General features: G+C 44.6%; 1 protein-coding gene across 2 annotated transcripts in view; it reads right to left on the bottom strand.

Annotated features, from left to right (window-relative positions):
- AGBL1 (AGBL carboxypeptidase 1) overlaps nucleotides 1-20,901 on the bottom strand; it is a 4,192,795-nt gene that overhangs the window by 3,710,219 nt on the left and 461,675 nt on the right. The gene's annotated exons all lie outside the window — the stretch shown is intronic.

Raw genomic sequence — 20,901 nt, 5'->3', positions numbered from 1 at the left:
TTTCAGATGGTTGACATTTTTTTACTAGCTATTTGATATATACACTAGGGGTATTTGTATACATGTGTACTTATCTAATTATGAATTACCTTGACATTTGATGATTCCACATATACTCTTAGCTCCACTTCGCACTTTACCCTTTGATTAACCATCCTATTCTTCCCATGTGTGCTTACCCGATCATGAATTACCCTGACACCTGATGATCCTACGTACACAGACAGCTCCACCCTGCATCTTACCCTTTGATTTACCATTCTATTTGTTTCTAGTATTCAGAATATCACACCATTCTAAGATGGCCACCACAAGTATTCCATGTCACTCGAGGTATCACTGTTTTCAATAATTATCGTCAACATGTTACCACGCAATTTTGTATATTGCTTTGTTAACCCGCATAGCGTATCCATTTTTATTTACGACAATATTTCTCTACACAACAACATTTCCACATAAGCATAGCCCGTCGCCAGTACGCTCCCACTACGCTCTACTTCCGGGTTGTTTCCATGGTAACACACAATATAACACTATACGAATGCGTCGCGTTTTGCACAATCTTTACAGCGAACAGACGAACAACAACAACCACGGCTATCGGTAAGACCTTTTTGTTACGTTTAAAGCGACCACGGACACGAACGTGTGTCATCTAGAATAATGCATGCACTTTCCGCGAACTATTTACCATGAGCCACTAACCACGATCTGTTTGTTTCCACGAACGTGATACCGGGATGACTATATTTTTTCACCACATCGCACGTTTTAGCTACACCTCAAATACTGGTTTCTATTGACATCACCCGCAGGATACGTACTACATCACCCTCTGAAATGATCTACACCTTTTTAATTACGTTATTTAATCTAACGTTACCTCCTAGATCACCTTCGTGGATTAACCTCACGTTTGTGAGCACGTTACAAGACAGTCAATCATCTGCATCAGTGTTTTATTCACCATCATTCACCGGCATGATTATACTTTATCAGTAATTGCACATGAATACCCTACAGATGTATCAAGACAAGCTATTCTCAATTAAACACCCATAGGCCTACTTCCTGATCAGTGATACACTTTTATTTACCTTTTATCATAGATCAAATGCATTTCCCCTGATGAAGTGCCCCGGCACGAAATGCTGTAGTGTAGTTCCTATATTCCCAATAGGCTCTGCGCATTGGAATAATATAAACAGCAGTGTAGACGTAGGACTGAGGACATCTAGGTCTCTACTGACTATATTAGACTTAATTAGTTTTGCCAGCTAGCTCAGAGGTCACTAGAAACTTTCTCGAATGTTCAGGAAAGAGTTAACTCTCCTGATTTAGACAAGAAGGGATTCATTTCTGACAACCACATAAACATGACAACTTTTCTCACTCAGAATAAAGAGTATATCTCTAGAGTCGTGTGAACACAATAGACAACTATTTCACTCAGTCAATCGTGCATGCTTAGTCTCACCAGAGTGCAGAGAAATAGAGAGACGGGCGTTTTCAATAAAAGGTGTTATTTATTGAGCAGTCTTCTTTCTCATGCAAGAGAAATGAATTGCCACAGTTGCAATACTTATCATGAAGTAAAGTGTGTACAGTAAAAGGAGTATTATGAAATAATACTGTAAAAGCAGTGATATGGTTTCTTAGCCATATGATACTTTAAAACGGATAAAATATATACATACATAAAAACATTGACTAACGTACTCAACTGGTGCTTCTAATATACGCCTTCCCCGGTGTACCTGACCTAAGCCTAATACGTGGGAAGGAGTAAGTAAGTTGCAGTTTAAGTTAAGTTGTTTTTTTGCCAAGAATCTGAATCAAGAATTCTTTTAAGGGTTTAGTCAGCTCTGTACCTTGGTTCTAGAATGTAGGAGGTCTTGTATCTCTCTCTCAGGACTCAATCTCCCAGCAACCCGCAAGTGTGACTGGAAACACCGGAGCTGGATTTCTCGGCAAGAGAAAAGACAGCGTCTCTCTCAGTGCGTCAATGGGAGGGTCGGTTTCCTTTGGCTCTCGCATCAGCTGGGCTTTGGGCAAGTAGATAGCCGCTCTGCTCCAAACCACCGTGTGTTTGCTTAAGGCAACGTTGGTATATTTATACCTGAAAGGTGCCGTGTTTGACGTAAGGTTGGACATAAGACGTCACTAAGAACTAACAGTTCTTTCTGGACTCCAGGAGTTCTTGTGCAAATCAAAACAAAAGCAGGGGTATTTCCCGGGCTGCTGGAGGCTTGGTTTGTTTAAAGAACACGTTGTACTTTCTAGGAGTCTATGGGAGTAGCCTTGCTGTATTTGGACTGCATGGGCTATGACTAGATATGGACATGATTCCTATGCATTTATAAGGATATGTTTTATTATAACCACATAAGGGCATAAATCGGGGGATATCCTATTAGGGTCCTAGATAGATTCACAACACCCACTCCATGTATTATGTCAATCATTACTAAATACTAAGCAATACTAAACATATAACGATGCATGTGTTTTCCAACCCACCCCAAAATACATAAATTGCATTTGAAAATGGTGTATGGTATATACACGAAAATGAGTATTGGTACTGTACGTTTTTTAAGCAGTGGTATCATTCAGTTAAATGCATATATCTCTCAGCTGAATGAATTTGCGAAAATTACACATGAAATGGCTCTAAATACAGAATGGAAGGTCGAGACCATTTCATCACATATTTATACAATACTGTATGTGTGCTAGAGGCTGAGGTAAAATATTGTCTCTAGTATCTCTAAAAATAGAAGCTCTGTTCTCTAAGAATAGTTCTACTTTAAGCAGAGTACCATGTGCAATAGTTCCAAATGTTTTCAGTAGTTTTGTTTATCAAAATTGAAGGCCAAATTCAGAGTTCAGGGAACGCTGTGTGCTCGTTGTTTTAAAAGTTATTCTTTTTGTTCAGGGGAGAACATCATATCAGACAGGCTTGTCTGATATGGTCTATTGGTCTACAACATCAGGTGAAAGTTCGAAAATGCTGAAATTGTCCATATGTGAGAATGATTGCTATTATCGATGTTGGGATCAGCAAAGCTCACAGATGGTTGTAACTGTTTGGTGCTACTTTCCTCTCGTACTTCACCGCCACCTACTAATGGTGAAGTCTCAACGAATGCCGTCATCAGAATAGGTAGCCGCTGGGGACAACACGTTACATGAGTCGTTACCGGACCCAGCAAAGTATCGATATCCATTGGTACTGATGATGGTAGTGTAAGACAGACGTCTAACACGCATTCTTCTCAGCATAGCAGACATCGAAGCACAGGTAAGATGCAATGTTGCCAGATTGGTCTGAATGAAAGAAACCAGGTTGTACTCAGATCTCTTAGCCGGGCTAATCCGAGCACTTTAGTGATGCGGTCTCGGTAGCGTATTGCTACGATTGTTTCTTTAATTGTAGCTGGAGTTTTGTCTGTGGCTTGGCTTGCCATATCGGAGCAGAAGGATCAAAAATAAAATTCCTGCTACATATCCCAAAAGAAGAGGCAGGCCGCCAAAAAAGGAATGGACGAAATTCGGGAAAATGCCCAGAACTGTTTCAAAGGGTGCTAACAGTCCCCAAAAAAATTGTCTTAAATACATGTGCGATGCCACTGGTATCAGACATGTTTAAGATTTGACCTAACATTTCTACGAAATGCACGGGGCAATTTGTTGATAATAGGGAATGTATCTCTGCTGCTGTCCTTGCAACTTGCAGATCATACGTCTCTTTGGACGAGGTTAAAGGCACAGTTGTCTGTAAAAGAATAGACTTCATTCTGCTTAAAGTATCAATTCGAATAGAAGACATATTCAAAGAAGGCCATATTGCCGCCTCCATGTCTGGATTGTTGTTTGGATACAATACTTGCATACAGCAAGTGACCATGGAACTAACGCTCACGAGATAGGCTTTTCCTGGCACCATGCCACAACAGCTGTGGTCACTTATTAGAACATAACTGCCGTTGGAAAGTTGTCTGAGAAATGGCTCTATCTGTGTTGCAGGAGTGCCGTGCAGGTGACATGAAAGGTTATTTGATGAACCTTCGCAGGCTCCATGTAAGTTAATACCTTGACACAGAAGTGTACCGCTTAGTGAATTTTTACAATTGTTACCACTAAGAAATACCTCTTTTTTAACCCTGGGCGTAGTGGGCGTAGTGGGGCTTCGCGAAGCTACGCGTAGTGGGCAAAAAACTACGCCCACCCATGCACTTTGCGTAGCCCCACTACGTGCCACCCGCCTCCCTCCCTCCCACCCTAATGCTTACATAAATATATAAATGAATTATAAAACCACTTACCTTGTCCGCCGCGTCCCCGGGGCTCCCGCTCTTCATCTCGCCGCCGGCGCCGCCGTCTTAGATCCTAATGCGCATGCGCGGCCGCCCACGCATGCGCATTTCTCATGAGAAATGCGCATGCCCGGGCGGCCGCGCATGCGCATTAGGATCTAAGACGGCGGCGCGATGACGAGCGGGAGCCCCGGGGATGCAGCGGACAAGGTAAGCGCTTTTATAATTCATTTATATATTCATTTAAGTATTTAGGGAGGGCGGGATGGAGGCGGGTGGCGGGCAACTTCGCTACGTTGCTTCGCCTACTTCGCAAAGGGCGAAGTAGGCAACACTACGCCCACTTCGTAGGCGTAGCGAAGTTGCCCGCCCAGGGTTACTCTTTTTTCCCTTCACTATAACATTTGCGTGTATAGGGTAAATTCCATGTTGACTTGATGTATCCTTTACCCAACCTTTCATACAGGCCTGCTGGTATATATTTTTGCCAATACTTAAACTGGAAAGTTGTTATTGGGATTGTAATCGTTCCATGTATTATCCATTCAATGACAGGTCTCTCTGACATTGTCAATGGTAATCTCTCAAGTTTTTCAATGCTCAGAATCGTATAGTCTGCTCCTTTTTGTGCCAAACTGATTTGTTTATCAGTAAGGTTAAAGATAGAAAATAATGACGTTATGTTGATTAGACGCCATGGCACGTAGCCTGAACGCAGGTTTTGCAACGTCCAGCCAAGTTGTACAATAGAACGTAATTGGGACTGACCATTTGTAGCATTAGCAAGTCCTGCTCTATTATATAAATAGCAGATGATACAATGCTGTCCAGTGAATATATTCTGGAGGACAGAGTTGTTAACCCATTGTCCACAACAGAAAGGGATTTTTCCAAACGTATACAATCAATTTCTCGTATTTTCTCTGCAGTTTCAATTTGCATTACTTTCCAAGCTTCGTTGTAAGCAGCGTATATACCGGCATATATGAAACGTTTTTGATGCTGTTTGCGTGGTCCCAGTATGAAATCACGCAAGTCAGCACCGTCTTTAAGTAAAGTCAAGTGTTGCTTAATTTCTGGCAGTGTGGATTTCTGTAGCCATTCGAGGCATAGTTTCCCTACACCGTATGTTGTAACTATCCCTGGATGTTGTCTCTGGGAATATCTTGGGTCTGGCTTGGTCTGTTTAAACCCCTGTGTTTTGTTCAGGAATCTATCTTGACAGTTATTTGTGTCTGTGGGCCAGATCAACCATTTTTTCCAATCAGGATTTGTTTTTTTTTGGTGTAAAATATGAGATACGTCTATCTCCACATCTGTAGTGCTATTACTATCAGGTATGGGCTTCGGAATAGATGGTTTGTTTAAGTCTTTTATCTTGGCTAGGCCAAGACAGGTTGTCTGTTGAATGGTGTCATTCAAGAATATTATCTGTTCTGGGATCATGCAGGCTCTAAATAATGCTTCTAGGCCTTGTACCTGCCAGTCTTTTGAACGCCAGATGGTTTTTGTTTCAATGTTGTTTTTCCAAAATTCAAAACCAAATGTAGTCATTTTTTCATAAAATGTTTCTGAATATATCAATTTAGTATTTGTCAACATTGTTTTCATTCCTGTCTTATTTAACATTTTGAAATAAAACGTTTCTGCATCACTTGTGTTAAACCCTGAGAAGTATGGGAATTTCTCATAAAATGTTTTCGAGCTGCCTTTTGGCGGTGTTGCACAATGTTCCCATTGGTTATAAATAAAAACATTTCTAGGTTGAGCAGATTTATGCAAATAGTGATGACCATAATGATTATAACAGTACATGTCTTCATAATTTGATGAACCCTGCAAATAATCATGTTCTGTGAATTTTGCTGACATTACTAAGTCTGACATCATATTATTAATATTTTCAAAGTCCCAATCATCAGAGAAAGTATTTGGTGTCACAAAGTCACCTAAGGAAACCTTAAATTGATGAGGATATTTCAAGAGCTCAATCGGGCCATAGATTTCATAATCCGTTTTGTCCCATGCTACCCAACCGGGTATTGGATTGGCTGTATTGATCACTGATGACAGTTCTCTTTTCTTGACGTGAGAGGATGTGTGAGGCTTTAGGACCAAGTTGATGTTCTGACTTGCTGTGTCCATTGTACTATATTTTCCATCAATAAATCTACCCAAACATAAAACCATGATGAGCCAAAGCAGGAGGAAAAGTACACCTAACACAATCCAAAATTCAATCCAGATATGTTTCTTTTAGTTGATGAAAGAGTTCAGTCATTTTTTCTTTGAAAGTTTTTGTTGATGGCGTTTCTTCATGCTCACTTGGATCATCAGAAAAGTCATCGAAATTGATGAAGTAGCCAGATGCAGTTCTGTCAATTGTTGGAATTGCTTCTGGATTTTCATTTGTCTTTGCAATTTTCTTTGTTTCATTAGCATAGTCTGAGGCTACATCGTTGTAGACAGGTGTTTCTTGACGAACTGTTGCAATTTGGGTTTCAAGAGGCACAAGTTCCATGGCTTTGTTGCATAGTCCTTTTTTATTCACTGCAGGTTTATCAAATGTCATTAGTCTCTCAGTTTGAACCTCTTGGATTGTAGCAAGATTTGGTCTTCTGCTATTTCTTGGGAGTCCGCTGGGCCTACTACTTATTATTGGCCACATGATTGTGGTTTTACCAGGTCGATGGATACCACTCTGTCCTCCTTTTTACCAGCAAGGGGCGGTAGTACTACTGATCTTGTTCCGCTGACAGCTAAGACAGGTACTGCTTTTCTGTAAGATGGCCCAAATTCCTTCTTCACCGCAATCTTCTCTCTGACTAGACCCCAATCTTTGGAATCCAGACAGGTCTTGCTGGGACAGGTGGTTTCTCTTCAGTGGCTGTTGGCTTTAACTTTATATTACTCAAACTTCTTCTAGTTTCATTTAAGTCCTGTTATGTTATGTTATGTTAATAACTTTTATTAGGCGCACAGCTGCCCCAGCGAAGGGGCGTCCTGGCGCCAGATCAAGTACCACAACACAACAGATCGATGCTGGAAAGACAGAGGATCAATCAATAGTAACAAACAGATGAGTTTTTATGGCGCGTCTGAAAAGAGTCAGGCTGTTCAGGGCACGAATATGGACAGGAAGAGAGTTCCACAATCCTGCCGCCAGAACTCGAAAAGAGCGACCACCCATCCTACTCAGTCTAAACCTGGTCTTAGTTGCCAGATATAAAGATTCCGACCTGAGCGCCCGCGCGGGAACATAGGGGGAAACAAGACCCACAAGGGCTGGAGGAGAGGAGAATTTCAAGATCTTAAATGTTAGACAGAGGGCCTTGAATTTAATTCTCTGTCTAACCGGCAGCCAGTGAAGAGAAGTCAAGACTGCGGAGACAGAACAACGTCTCGGAAGGCCAACAATGGCCCGCGCTGCGGCATTCTGCACCCTTTGCAGCCGAGTAGCCTCCGCCTGATGTAAAACATCCAAACGATCTTTGATATCAAAGGCTTTTTCTTCTACCACTGAAGTGTGACAATCTAAGTCCTGGATGTGCATTCTAGTGCCGAACACTAGTTCGTATGGAGTGATACCTTTTAGAGAATTTCTAGGCAGATTGTTAAGACTACGTTGGACACTTGTTCAATGTTTGACCCACCCATCACCTGAACCTAATACCCTCGCCGTTATAGATTGCTTTATGTCCCGGTTTTTTCTTTCCACTACCGCATTTTCCTCAGGATGGAAGGGAGAAGAGTACCGCAATGCAATGCCCATGCTGGTCATGGCCTCTTTGTAAGCTTGAGAGCTAAACGCAGGACCCTGGTCAGAATGTAGCATGCCAATTGCGTATGTTCCGATAAAGGCTCGCAAATCTTTTATAACAGCTCTGGCGTCAGCCGAGCGCTGGTGTCTACATTTTAAGTGAATCTAGTCTTAATAATTATGGGAACGCATTTCTCCGGCTGGATTTCTGCGTATAGATAGCCTGATGCTTTCTAATAAAGGTGTCTTGGCAGTAGTCTGGTCCGGTTCACAACTGCGATCTCTGTTGCAGTCTGGACAATCCTTTACAAATTTGTAATTTTGCAGGCTCATCCCCGGCCACCAGTATTCTGATTGTAATTCTTTTAGAGATTTGACGATCTCTTGGTGCCTCAGACCCTGTCCCATGTGTGCTTCTTGAATCAAGTAAGCCCTCCGGTTCGTGTTTGGAATTACTCTATCCCCCACTCCAGGGACTTGAGCAAAAGGAACGGAGTTTGCATCAATTATGTATGTATTATTGAGTGGATAGCCAAGAGGTAATGCTGCATACTCGCCTTTTAATGAGGCTTTTACCGCCAGCATGGTTTCTCCGTCTATATGTTTTTTAGAACGCATTTTTGTGGCTACGGAAGCCGGGTGAACCGCTGCCGCTGTGGCTCTATTAGCCAATGAATTCACTGCAACGTGAACGCCATCACGTTGATGACTCAGTGTATGTATCACGTGAGTCTTTCGTAGTTCTTTCTGCAAAAAAACTACTTGTTCCCAGAGCTTTTTATGCTTTATTGTGGCACCTGTGTCATCTTTGTAACCGTTTTTGATCCATGTCTGCATGTCATTATTGTAAGATTTGACGCAGAAATGCGAATCGCACACTATTAGTGTAGGGAATTCTCGATCGGCATGTTCAAACGCCATCTTTAAAGATCTTATTTCAGCTCGCTGAGCTGTACAGTTTCTGAGTGATTCAGTTTTGGTGATTATCGGTCTGAATTTACCTAAGAGCCAGCGACCTTTAACAATCGCGCACGCTGCATTGTAAGTTTGTTTTCCCACAACGTAGTGTTGTGCAAATCTGTCTGTGTAAATCACACTGGTGTATTGTTCGATAGGCAGAATTTCGATTGGCAGAGGATATTAATTTTCGTATTCTAGATCTTCTAGTCTTTTCATTTTTGGATCAAAAGCGTGTTTCACGTCTTCTGCAGCAAGAGAATTTTCCCATTGTATCCATTTTGGATCTAATGCCACTGCATTCAGAATGCGTGGTTTTGTCACTGCCTCAAGGGCTGATACTGCTGTTGAAACAGATATGTTCTTGCCTTGGGCTAGGGCTCTTTCTTTTGCTACAGCAGTTTGAACCGCAGTTAGAATTTTTTCAGTTGAACTGAATTTAATTTCAGCTTGTGTGTACAAGTGTGATTTGTAAGCTATTGGTACCGTTTCTCCCTCATTAGAGGTCAGGTACGTGAATCCGCATCTTCCTGGGATGACGCGGATTACAAGGTTGCGTTCACTTGCGCGTGTTTGCAGTTTTGTTTTGGTTAACATGTCTGTTTGTAATGATCTTAAAATTTCTGAGTCCAATTAATTGGTTTGAAATTGTCATGTATTCCTATAGGTTCTGAATCAATCCCCCTATTCCTGACCCTATTCTGGTTAAACTAACTATCAAGTTAACTAACAGTCAGCCCATGAGGCAAGAAAAGCCCCCATGATGCAGATACCGTTATCTGACGCAGTCACACTACGGCACAGGAACGTGTTATCTGATTAGGTCATAACGCTTGAGATCTAATTAGACAAGCGACATTCCTCCAGCCCCTGATAAGGCATACGACGTTCTCATAACAAATCAAACCTATGACAACCTGGAAAATCCGTGCGGCCATTGTTTTGATTTCACAGAGAACTTTAGTAAAGAATGTGCTAACGAGCAAGTCGTATGACATCTTTATTGACGTATCTATGTCCATCCTTACGTCAATCTCGGCACCTTTAAGGTATAAATATTGCCGATCTTGCCCTATGCAAACACACGCGTGGTGACGAGACGGAGCAGCCACACTTGCCGAAGCCGAGAGCAGGAGCAGACCCCGCTGGCAGCAGCCCCGCCTTCCTGACGCGCTGAGAGACGCGCTGCTATCTCAAGCCGAGAGACCCAGCACCGGCGCTTCTGGGCAGCCCTCGCAGGCAGCCTGGAATATCGAGAGCAGAGAAAGAGATACCATTCCTCATTCATCCTAAATTCCAGGTACAGAACTGAATAACCCCTCACAGAGAATTCTTTAGTTATTCACTTGGCAAAAACAAACTTAACTTAAACTGTAACTTTCTATTCCCGCCCACGCATTAGACTTAGGTCAGGTACACGGGGTAGGCGTATTTAGAAACACCAGTTGAGTACGTTTAGTCAAATGTATATGTGTATGTAAATATATGTTAATCATTTTAAACATCATATGGCTCAGAAACCATATCAATGTTTTTACAGTATTATTTTATACTATTGCTTTTAATGTATGCACTTTACTTAACTATAAGTATTGCAATAATATCGATCCATTTCTCTTGTACGAGAAAAGAGACTGATCAATAAATAACACCTTTTTATTGAACACGCCCGTCTCTTCCTTTTCTCTACAATCTGATGAGACTAAGAATGCACGTACTGACTGAGTAAAATAATTGCCTTGTGCTCACACGACTCTCGAGATTGACTCTTGATTAGGGGAGAGCAAAGTTGTCATGTTCTATGGTTGTCAGAAACTAAATCCCTTCTTGTCTAATCAGGGAAGTTAATTCCTCCTTGAACATTCGAGAAAGTTTCTAGCGAACTCTGAGCTACGCTGGCAAACCCAAAACTTAAGTCTATTATCGACAGTAGTAGACCTAGTTAACGTCTGGTCTAGGCCTTTACTGCTGTAGGTATTATTCCAATGCGCAGAGCCTATTGGGAAAATAGGAACTACACTACATGGCGCCCAACGCGTTTGGAAAGGGCGATAAAACTAACGTAAGACATTTAGAGTAACTCAGTCGTGCTTTCTCACTCAGACCCCTTTTCCCAAATACTCCAAAGACGTCTGGAGTGAGTGAAAGGTAATATCCTCCAAAACCTCGCAGGAGGGAACTCCTATGTAAGGTTCTTGGTTTAGTCAACGTTGAAGGATACACTGTTCCAAAATATTGTGCATCTAATCTTTATTCCATTGAGAAACCTGATCTGCAAATAAACAAAATAACCTTTCTAACAGTAAAATGTCAGAAAGTGATGAAGAAAGAGAGGCAGTTAGATTAGCAACTGAAATCGCAGATGCTGATGCTACCATGCAAGCAGCAGACGCGGATATAATACTCATTCCGGTCATCAAAAGAAAATCTATAACTCTAAAACTTATAGAAAATGGACTGACACCTAGAGGTGGCACAGTCATATTCGTAATTGAGGCACACGAATATCGGCAGACAGAGGTATACTATTCATGGATACATTTTCCAGCAGCAAATGCTGTAACAAAGTACTTCCACTATTACAAAATAGAGGAACCTCCTAATGAGTACACTCCTTTCGAGGAGGTGGAAGTACCACTCAAATTCCAAGAGCATTTGCTCTTATTTGATGGCGCCCTAAAACATAACAATCACATTACAAGGCTCGGTCCTTTAGGTAGACCAGGAGCAACGTGGCTGGTCTTGGCCGGATACACACCACACCCAGACATCGAAGGAATGTCTACAGGAGAGCTGTTAATACAGCTAAAACAATTACTAAAAATTCATAGACAATTAGTTCAGTATGTAATGCGGACTTCAACAATTCAGCCAGCGATTAAACTTCCACAGCTGACCCCTCACCAGGGGAACACAAATAAAATCACACCACAGAACATCCAATCCTGCCTAGGTAAAGTTCCGGCTAAACGGGAACAGATACCATTCTGGTTGGCACAGAAAATCACCCAAATAGAGGCGGTGTTTCCTGACACCACCCCGCTAGAAAAACACAGGATTCTGACTATATGTCTCCCAATGGGAATCGCACCACACATAGAGGACTGTGACACTTGGGGTACAGTCTTTGCTTCCATCTACACAAAAACGCACGGTGTTCCATCCATTTCGGTGATACCAGATGTGCTAAAACAAATTCAAGATGAATACGGTCCAGAACCAGCTTTAACTCTTGGTATGAAATTACTGAAAGACTTCAAGCAGGTCTCGGCTATATTATTAGCCAACATAAAAGGTGAAGCAGCAAACGTGGCAATCCGCCAGAGGTTAAAAGAGACAGATATAGCAGACCAACCAGCTGAAATTGCCAGAATCATAGAAAAATCCTATGAGGAACTAGGTAGAGATAGTTTAGGTGGAATACCAGTAAAACCGCAACTGACTGAAAGTCCAGAAAAAATATTTTTTAATAATAATTCACCAAAAAAGAACTGGGATGGAAACAAACAATCCAATCCAAAAGAAAAGAAATTCCAGTCCCGAGGAAGGTCTCCTAGGCGAAGGGAGAAATCTCCAAACCGAAGACAGAGGTCACCGCAGAGTGACCCCTCTGGAAATAGATATAACCTTAGAAATAGGGATAATATTAAAAAACCTGATAGATATCAAGACATTGATACACGTCCCTCTCAATCTTTTCAGAATTCCTCGCAGAAATCGGAAAGAAGAGGACGATCAGAACAAAGAGAAGAGCACGCCAAGTCCAAAGACAAGGAACCTGCTCAACTAAAAAAGAAATTACAATTTCCAAAAAAGAAGGTAGCCAGTATCAAGGTAGTTAAAAATGCCGAGAATACTGAGGACACAACTGAAAAACGGAGAATGGGCTCAGACAATGCTAGACAGCGCAGCAGAGGTGAGCATAGCTCGCAAAGTCCTTATGAATCATCTGGAGACAGTGGACACGAATGAATACCTTCAAGTGGAAACTGCAGACACCAGAGTTAGCAAGCCCCACAAGATATACGAGATAACATTACGTATAGAGGGAGATAAGACTAGGAAAATAAGGGGACTATTTTGGGATAACCTCTCCAAGGGCTATGATATCCTTCTAGCTGAAAAAGACTGGCCACCAGAGTTTGTCAGGGAGTGCCCTCATGGCGAAGAAGTAATTATGCCTGCCTTCTCGAATCAAATCCCGATTCATAAAAAATACACACTTGCTAGAAAGTGGGCAGTGGCCTTAGCACCTGCTTTATATAAAAATCATGTAGGATGGGATGAGGATTCTCCTCCTCACAAAATCCAGTTAAAATCACAACCTACTGCACAAAGGCAGTACCCAATTAAGCAAGAAGCTAAAAAACAAGTAAATGAAATACTAGATCAGCTAGAATACCAGGGGGTGATTGAAACTTGCACCTCACAAATGAACAACCCTTTGTTTCCGGTCTCCAAACCAGACAATTCATATCGTCTAGTTTTGGATTACCGACACCTTAACACATGTTGCAAAACCTTTGCAGTGCAAAACTCACACAGTGCTGCACTAATGAATAACTTACAGCCTGATTCATGTACGGGCCGTTTTGCGTGTCCCTAATAGCGATTAATAGCGACTCGCTATTGAGGAAACGCAAAACGGCATTCATGTACTTTTTGGGGAAAAAATAGCGACTCGCACGCGGGCGCTAAAGCCGTTAGCGACCTACAAAAAACGCAGAAAAATCGCTATTTCCGGCTACCTGCAACCGGGATAGCGACTCGCAATCCCGATCGCACGGGATAGCGACTCGCAATCCCGTGCGATCGGGAATGCGAGTCGCAATCTCGCGGGATCTGGAAAACGGGAAGACGCATTTCGAGCACCGTGATGACATCACAACCAGGAAACAGCCAAATCCCACCCCCAAACACCACAGTGACGCTATCAGTCGAGTGTTCACGACCGAAAGCTGCCGCTAAACCGCCGTTAGCGACTCCCGACCCCGCCGAAATAGCGACCGCCATGTCCGACGAACCCCAGCCAGGCCACAGCAACAGCGCTGGCCGCAAGCGCAAACTGAAATTCTCCGAGCAGGAGCTGGAGAACCTTATAGAAGGGGTGGTGGCCAACCACGACCAGCTGTTTGGTGCCAACTCCCGGAGGGTCCCAGAGCAGGAGAAGAGGAGGATCTGGGTGGGGATTGCCTCCAACGTCAACTCTGTGGGCGTTGCGGACAGGTCTCTGGAGGAGCTGAAAAAGCGGTGGTACGACCTCCGAGGGCGTGCCAAGGAGAGGGTGGCGGAGCGCCTTGGTGAGGCATCAGGCACCGGAGGTGGTGGACCGACTGTCCCACCCAACACCCCCCTGGAGGACCAGGTAGAGGACACCTTGGAGAGGGAGGCGTGTGTTGGCGTGACCCCTCTGGACTCCTCCCGCCCCACCCAAGACACCCAAGGTAAGTGGCATGCGACTGCGACCCTGTCCCCTATGACCGCCCCTGACCAAATAGGCTCACTCATTGGCCCTTAGTCATGCCTATGTTGTGCATCAGGAAATGCCCTGAAGCATTGTGGGAGACGTAGTATGTCCACAATGTAGTAGTACCACAATGCGGCCAGAAAGGTTCCAAAGTGCGCGAATACACAGCCACCCAGGGAATGACACCCAGCATGCATGTAACATCTGCACGTCTGACAGTCACATGCACCTAATGAGTATCCACTTACCCTCACAGGTGCGGGTGATAGCAGTGACAGCGAGAGGCTGCTGATCGATGAGGAGGCCCAGGAGGAGGAATCCCTACCTGATACCCAGCCACCAGCCCCTGCGGCAGCGCCAACACCAGCAGCCAGGCCCCCCACCTTACCTGCTGCAACATCTGCAGGCCCACCGGCTGCCAAGGCCAGGCCCCCCACCTTACCTGCTGCAACATCTGCAGGCCCACCGGCTGCCAAGGCCAGGCCCCCCGCCTCTGCTGCTGCAACATCTGCAGGCCCACCGGCTGCCAAGGCCAGGCCCCCCGCCTCTGCTGCTGCAACATCTGCAGGCCCACCGGCTGCCAAGGCCAGGCCCCCCGCCTCTGCTGCTGCAACATCTGCAGGCCCACCGGCTGCCAGAGCCAGGCACCCCACCAATGTGCCTCCAGTGCCTGCCGCACCTGCAACACCAGCTGCTACAACACCTGCAGCACGTCCAACAAGATCTGGGCCAGCCACATCCGCTACACAGCGGCCCAACAGCAGGCGGGGCAATGGGCATCTCCATGCCTGCATGAGCGTGGAGCGGCGCATGCTCCGCATACACCAGCGCCAGTCGCAGCAGCAAGGAGCCATCCAGCTCCAGCTGCATAAGATAGGCCGCAATGTGGCGGGAGTCGGCGAGCGGATGGACCGCATGACGGCGGCCATGGACCGCATGACGGCGGCTATGGAGGACAACACTGCAGCGCTGGTGAAGCACCGCAGTGTTGCAAGCAGGCGCCACCACCAGCTGCTGAGCCGGCTGTCCACCTATAGTCGCTCCAATTATGTGTCAGCAAATGCCACCACCCAGCTTGCGCGGCGCTCGTTGACCCAGCAGCACCAACTGGTCCAGTGCTGCGAGGACATTACCCGGGTGCTGGAGCACTTGACCACCGCCGTCACCGCACTGCATGCACCTGTGCTACCGGCCATTGTGGGGGGAGATGATGCGAGTGAGGGTGCCTCCAGTGTCAGCAGCCACTCTGCCACGCAGGCCCCCCCACCTAGGCGCAGCACCAGGGCTACGCCTGGTACAGCTGCCCAGGATGAGGAAGAGCCTCACAGGCGCCTGGGAATTGTGCGCCGGAGGCGCCAATGACATTGTGTCAGGGACACAGGCGCAGGCTGAAGCTAAGCCTGCCATGAACCGTCTCATGCAGTATGCATGAATACTGCATTTTGTAAATAGTTGTTACCATGACCCTTTTTTCTTGTGATTCAAACAAATACATTTATTTTGCTGCACACATACGCCTTGTGTAATCATTACAGTTTGCATGCAATTGTGATATGTGGGGTGGGGGAAGGGGGTGGGCTAGAAATTGTTAGCTGTGATGTGGTTGCGACGTCTGTGGCCTTCAGCTGGGTTCTCCCCGCGTGCATGGTGCGCATGTGCTGGTGGCCGGTCGTCCCCCTCAGATTCACTGCCTGAGATGTCAACTGGTATCCGGCGCTTGGTTGCAATGTTATGAAGCATTGCACAGACAGCCACAATGCGGCAGCACGCTGCAGGACTGTAATACATGGCCCCACCTGTCTTGTGCAGTATACGGAACCTGCTCTTGAGCAGGCCAAATGTCCTTTCAATACAGTTCCTTGTCCGGATGTGCGCAACATTGTAGCGGCGTTGCTGAGGTGTGGCAGGGTTGAGGTAAGGGGTCAGGAGGTATTCCCGTAGGGCGTAGCCACTGTCACCTGAATGAGAGGAGCAGATGTTGATTGCCTGTGCAGCGCAGTTACTTCATAGCAATGTAACATTGTCGACAAAGTGTACTTACCAAGTAGGTGTCCTTCCCCAAACTCTCCCCTGATCAGTCGTGTGTGGAGTCCGCTGTGCCTGAAGATAAAGGAGTCATGGGTACTCCCTGGGTACTGGGCCACAATGTCAGTGATGATGGTCTTGGCATTGCAGACCATCTGTATGTTGAGGGAGTGGTACGACTTCCTGTTGCGGTACATATACTCCGTGCCAGCTGGTGGGCAGATGGCGACGTGGGTACAGTCTATGCAGCCAAGGACATGGGGAAAATGGGCAACATTATAAAATTGTAGTTTTGTGAGGTCCAAATCCTGTTGGCTCGTGGGAAATGTGATGTGCCGGTGGAGCTGGCTGAGCATGGCGTCAACAAAAGTGTGGAGGCAGCGTGACATGGTGGGCTGGGATATCCCCCCAGCAGCGGCTACTATGCCCTGGAAACTGCCGGATGCCAGGAGGTGCAGGCTGCACAATACCTGCACATGTGTGGGCACAGAATTGTTTCGCCTTGTTGGGTGCTGCATGATGGGGTCGAGTTCTTGTATCAGCCAGGTGATCATTTCCCCATTCAGCCTGTATTTAGCATAAATCTGTTCTCTGGTTTGCCCCAGCAAGGTGACCCGCTGCCGGTAAATCCTTGCCTGCCTCATGCGTCTCCTCCGTGCTGCTCGCTGTAGCCTTCGCCGCCTCACCACCATGTACATCCCAGGCATTGTGGAACGCCTATTGCTGCTGCTGAATGTCCTTATGTGTGATTGGTCAGGCCTGGACCTGTTGGTGATTGGCTAACAGTTTTTCAAATTTTGGTTAATCATGGCTTTTATGGTTACCACCTGCTTTGAGTTGTCCTTAAATTGCGCCGCGCAAACGTGCGATTTAGCGCTTTTTCGCTAATGTATTTCTTTCATGAATGCCGATTGAGACAATATTGCGTTTCGCTATTCAATTCGCAGATTCCGTGGTTGGTCGCTATTTCAGTATCGCTAATGCTCGACTTCCCGGAGTCTGCGACTATTACAGCATAATCGCTATTCCGCTCGCTATTATTTTTTAGCGATTTCGCTATTTCGTACTTGAATGCCGATTCCGTGTTTTGCACCCGCAATTGCGTTTTCGCAGCCATTGCGGGCGCTATTTCGCTTCATGAATCAGGCTGATAGTGCGCAAAAAATACAAAACAACCTTGGACATCTCCAATGGATTCTTTTGTCAAAACATAGCACCAGAGAGCAGATATTTAACTGCATTCTCAGTAAATGGCACTCAAAAACAATTCTGTCGGTTAGCCCAGGGGTACAAGAACAGCCCGGGGGTATTCTCAGCGAGAGTAACAGAATTACTACAGCTATATGATAATGAAGCATTATCTTATGTCGATGACATTTACTTAACAGATGATGACTTGGATAATCACTTGAAAAGAGTGAACACCATAATACTTGGGTTCGCAGCAGAGGGTTACAAATTCAACTTTAAAAAGTCCAGAATTGCCCATCTGACAGTCCTATTCTTAGGATATGAGTTATCAAGTGAAGGTAAAAGCCTGGCAGACAATTTCCTAGAGAAATGTGCCGTAATCCAAGCTCCTAAAACACTAAAAAACCTACAGTAAATTCTAGGCTTCCTAAATTTCGGAAGAACATACATTGCAAATTACGCAGAAAGGGTCAAACCCCTTTATGATCTAATTAAACCAGACTTTAAAAGATCCAATTGGACTCAAACACACACAGAAATTTTGAGATCCTTACAAACAGACATGCTAATTAAAACAAAATTAGAAACACGTGATAACACACGCAATCTTGTGATTCGAGTCATCCCAGGGAGATGCGGATTCACATACCTGACTTCTAATGAAGGAGAAAAGGTACCAATTGCATTCAAATCACACTTGTACACAGAAGCTGAACAGAAATTCAGTAATACAGAAAAAATCATTCGCGCAGTTCAAACCGCAATAGCTAGAGAAAAAGACATAGCTGACGGTAGACATATCACAGTCAGAACAGCAGAATCAGCCTTTGAGGCACTAACAACACCGTGTAATTTACCAACAACAACATTGAATCCGGAATGGATACAATGGGTGAATTCAATCACAACGGACAAAGTATACTACTACTTTGATCCAGAACTAGAAGAATTAAAAAATCTAAAGTATGAAAAGACGTATCCTCTGCCAATCGACATTCTGCCTCTACGACATTACGCCTGTGTAATCTATACAGACGGACATGCTCAACCCTCCGTTTGGGGAGAACATGCATACAACCCCACATGTGAGATTACAAAAGAAGTGTGGCGCGGAGGTAAACTAAGACCTCTATTAACAAAATCGCACTCAGTAGAAACCAATTCAGAACAACAAACTGAAATAATAGCTTTGAAAATGGCGCTAGATAATGCGGATCGCGAATTCCCGACACTTATAGTGTCAGATTCATATTACTGCGTCAAAGCATATAACAAGGATTTGCAGACATGGATTCAGAACGGTTACAAAGATGACACAGATGCACCAATAAAGCAGAAACTGCTCTGGGAACAAATAGCTCTTTTACAAAAAGAACTACCAAAGACTCACGTGACTCACTCACTGAGTCATCAGCGTGATGGCGTTCACGTTGTAGGGAATTCATTGGCTGAAACAGCCGCAGCGGCAGCCACTATACAGGCTCCCGTAGATCGAAAAAAGCGTACATTAAAATACATTGACGGTGAAACAATGCTGGCGGTGAAAACGTCATCAAAAGGCGACTGCTCAGCGTTACCGATCAACTATCCACTCAATTATACATACATAATCGATGCAAACTCCGTCCCTTTTGCTCGAATCCCTGGAGTGGGGGATAGAGTGATTCCAAACATGGACAGGAGAAGCTTGTTAATCGCAGACGCACATATGGGCGAGGGTCTCAGACACCTCAAACTGAAAGATTCTCTGGAAGAATTACAATCACGGTACTGGTGGCCAGGCATGAGCCTGCATTACACCATGTTTGTAAAAAACTGCCCAAACTGCAACAGAGATCGCAGTGGGGAGAGAAACAGTTTAATACCTCGTCGTATCAAGGCAGATAATATCACCAGTAAAAAGCAGGGCTTGCGATTAACATATACAGGCTAGTTTCCACTTATAATGTCGATCCTCAGCACTCGGCTGACGTCCGGACTGTTATACAAAGATTTGCGAGTCTAAATGGCATATATGCTAAGAGCATGTTATGTTTGACCATTGTTTTCACTCAAGCCCACCAGCCTGGGGGGAAACATGGCCGAATGAGCACAGTCCAGCGGGAATCTTCTCACTTCCTTCCTGAGGGTACGGGATGGTGTAAAGAAAAAACCAAGGCAGAAAGCAATCTATAATGGAAAGGATATTAGGTTCGGGAGCTGGGTGGGTCAAACATCTAATAAGTGTCCAACGTAGTCTAAATAACTTGCCAAGAAATTCTCTGAAGGGATTCAGTCCGTACGAATTATTATTTGGAACTAGAATGATAATCTCTGACCTTGATAGTCAGACTTCAGTGGTTAAAGAAAAAAGCTTTGATGTCAAAGACCGTTTGGCTATTTTGCAGGACTTAAACAAAACAAGAAAAGACCTGAGCAACATACAGTTGAAACAACAGCCAACAACCACTGAAGAACCACCACCTGTCCCAGCAAGACCTGTCTGGATTCCAAAAATCGGGGATCTAGTCAGGGAGAAGATCGCGGTAAAGAAGGAATTTGGGCCTTCTTACAGAAAAGCAGTTCCTGTCTTGTCTGTCAACGGGACAAGATCAGTTGTACTACCGCCACTTGCTGGTAAAAAGGAGAACAGAGTTGTATCCATCGACCTGGTAAAACCACAACATGTGGCCGATAACAAACAGTAGGCCATGTAGACTCCCAATAAGTAGCAGAACACCAAGGTTTGCTACCAGTACAGAGGTCCTAACAAAGAGGCTCATCACATTCGAAACGCCTACAGAAGAACAACAAGGACTATGCAACGATGCAAAAGAACTCAGACCTCTGAAAACCCAAATAAAAACATTTAGCAGAGACACACCAATCTACAATGAAGTACCAAATGACAATGCAAGAAACAAAAATCCTGAAGCAATTGGAACAATTGACAGAACTGCATCCGGGTACTTCATCAACTTCGATGATTCCTCTGAAGGCTTCAGTGAATCAAAGACACAGCCATCATCAAAATCCTTTAAAGACAAAGCTAAGGAACTTTTGAACCAACTGAAAGAAACATATCTGATTTCTCCATGGATTGAATTTTGGGTGGGTTTTGGTGCATTTATCCTCATACTTTGGCTCATCATGGTATTTACTTTGGGACGCTTCATTGAGGGAAAATATGCTAAAATGGA

Source organism: Lissotriton helveticus, chromosome 3_1, assembly GCF_964261635.1.
Source record: "Lissotriton helveticus chromosome 3_1, aLisHel1.1, whole genome shotgun sequence".
Classification (NCBI taxonomy): domain Eukaryota; kingdom Metazoa; phylum Chordata; class Amphibia; order Caudata; family Salamandridae; genus Lissotriton; species Lissotriton helveticus.
This window is presented reverse-complemented; position numbering and strand designations above follow the sequence as displayed.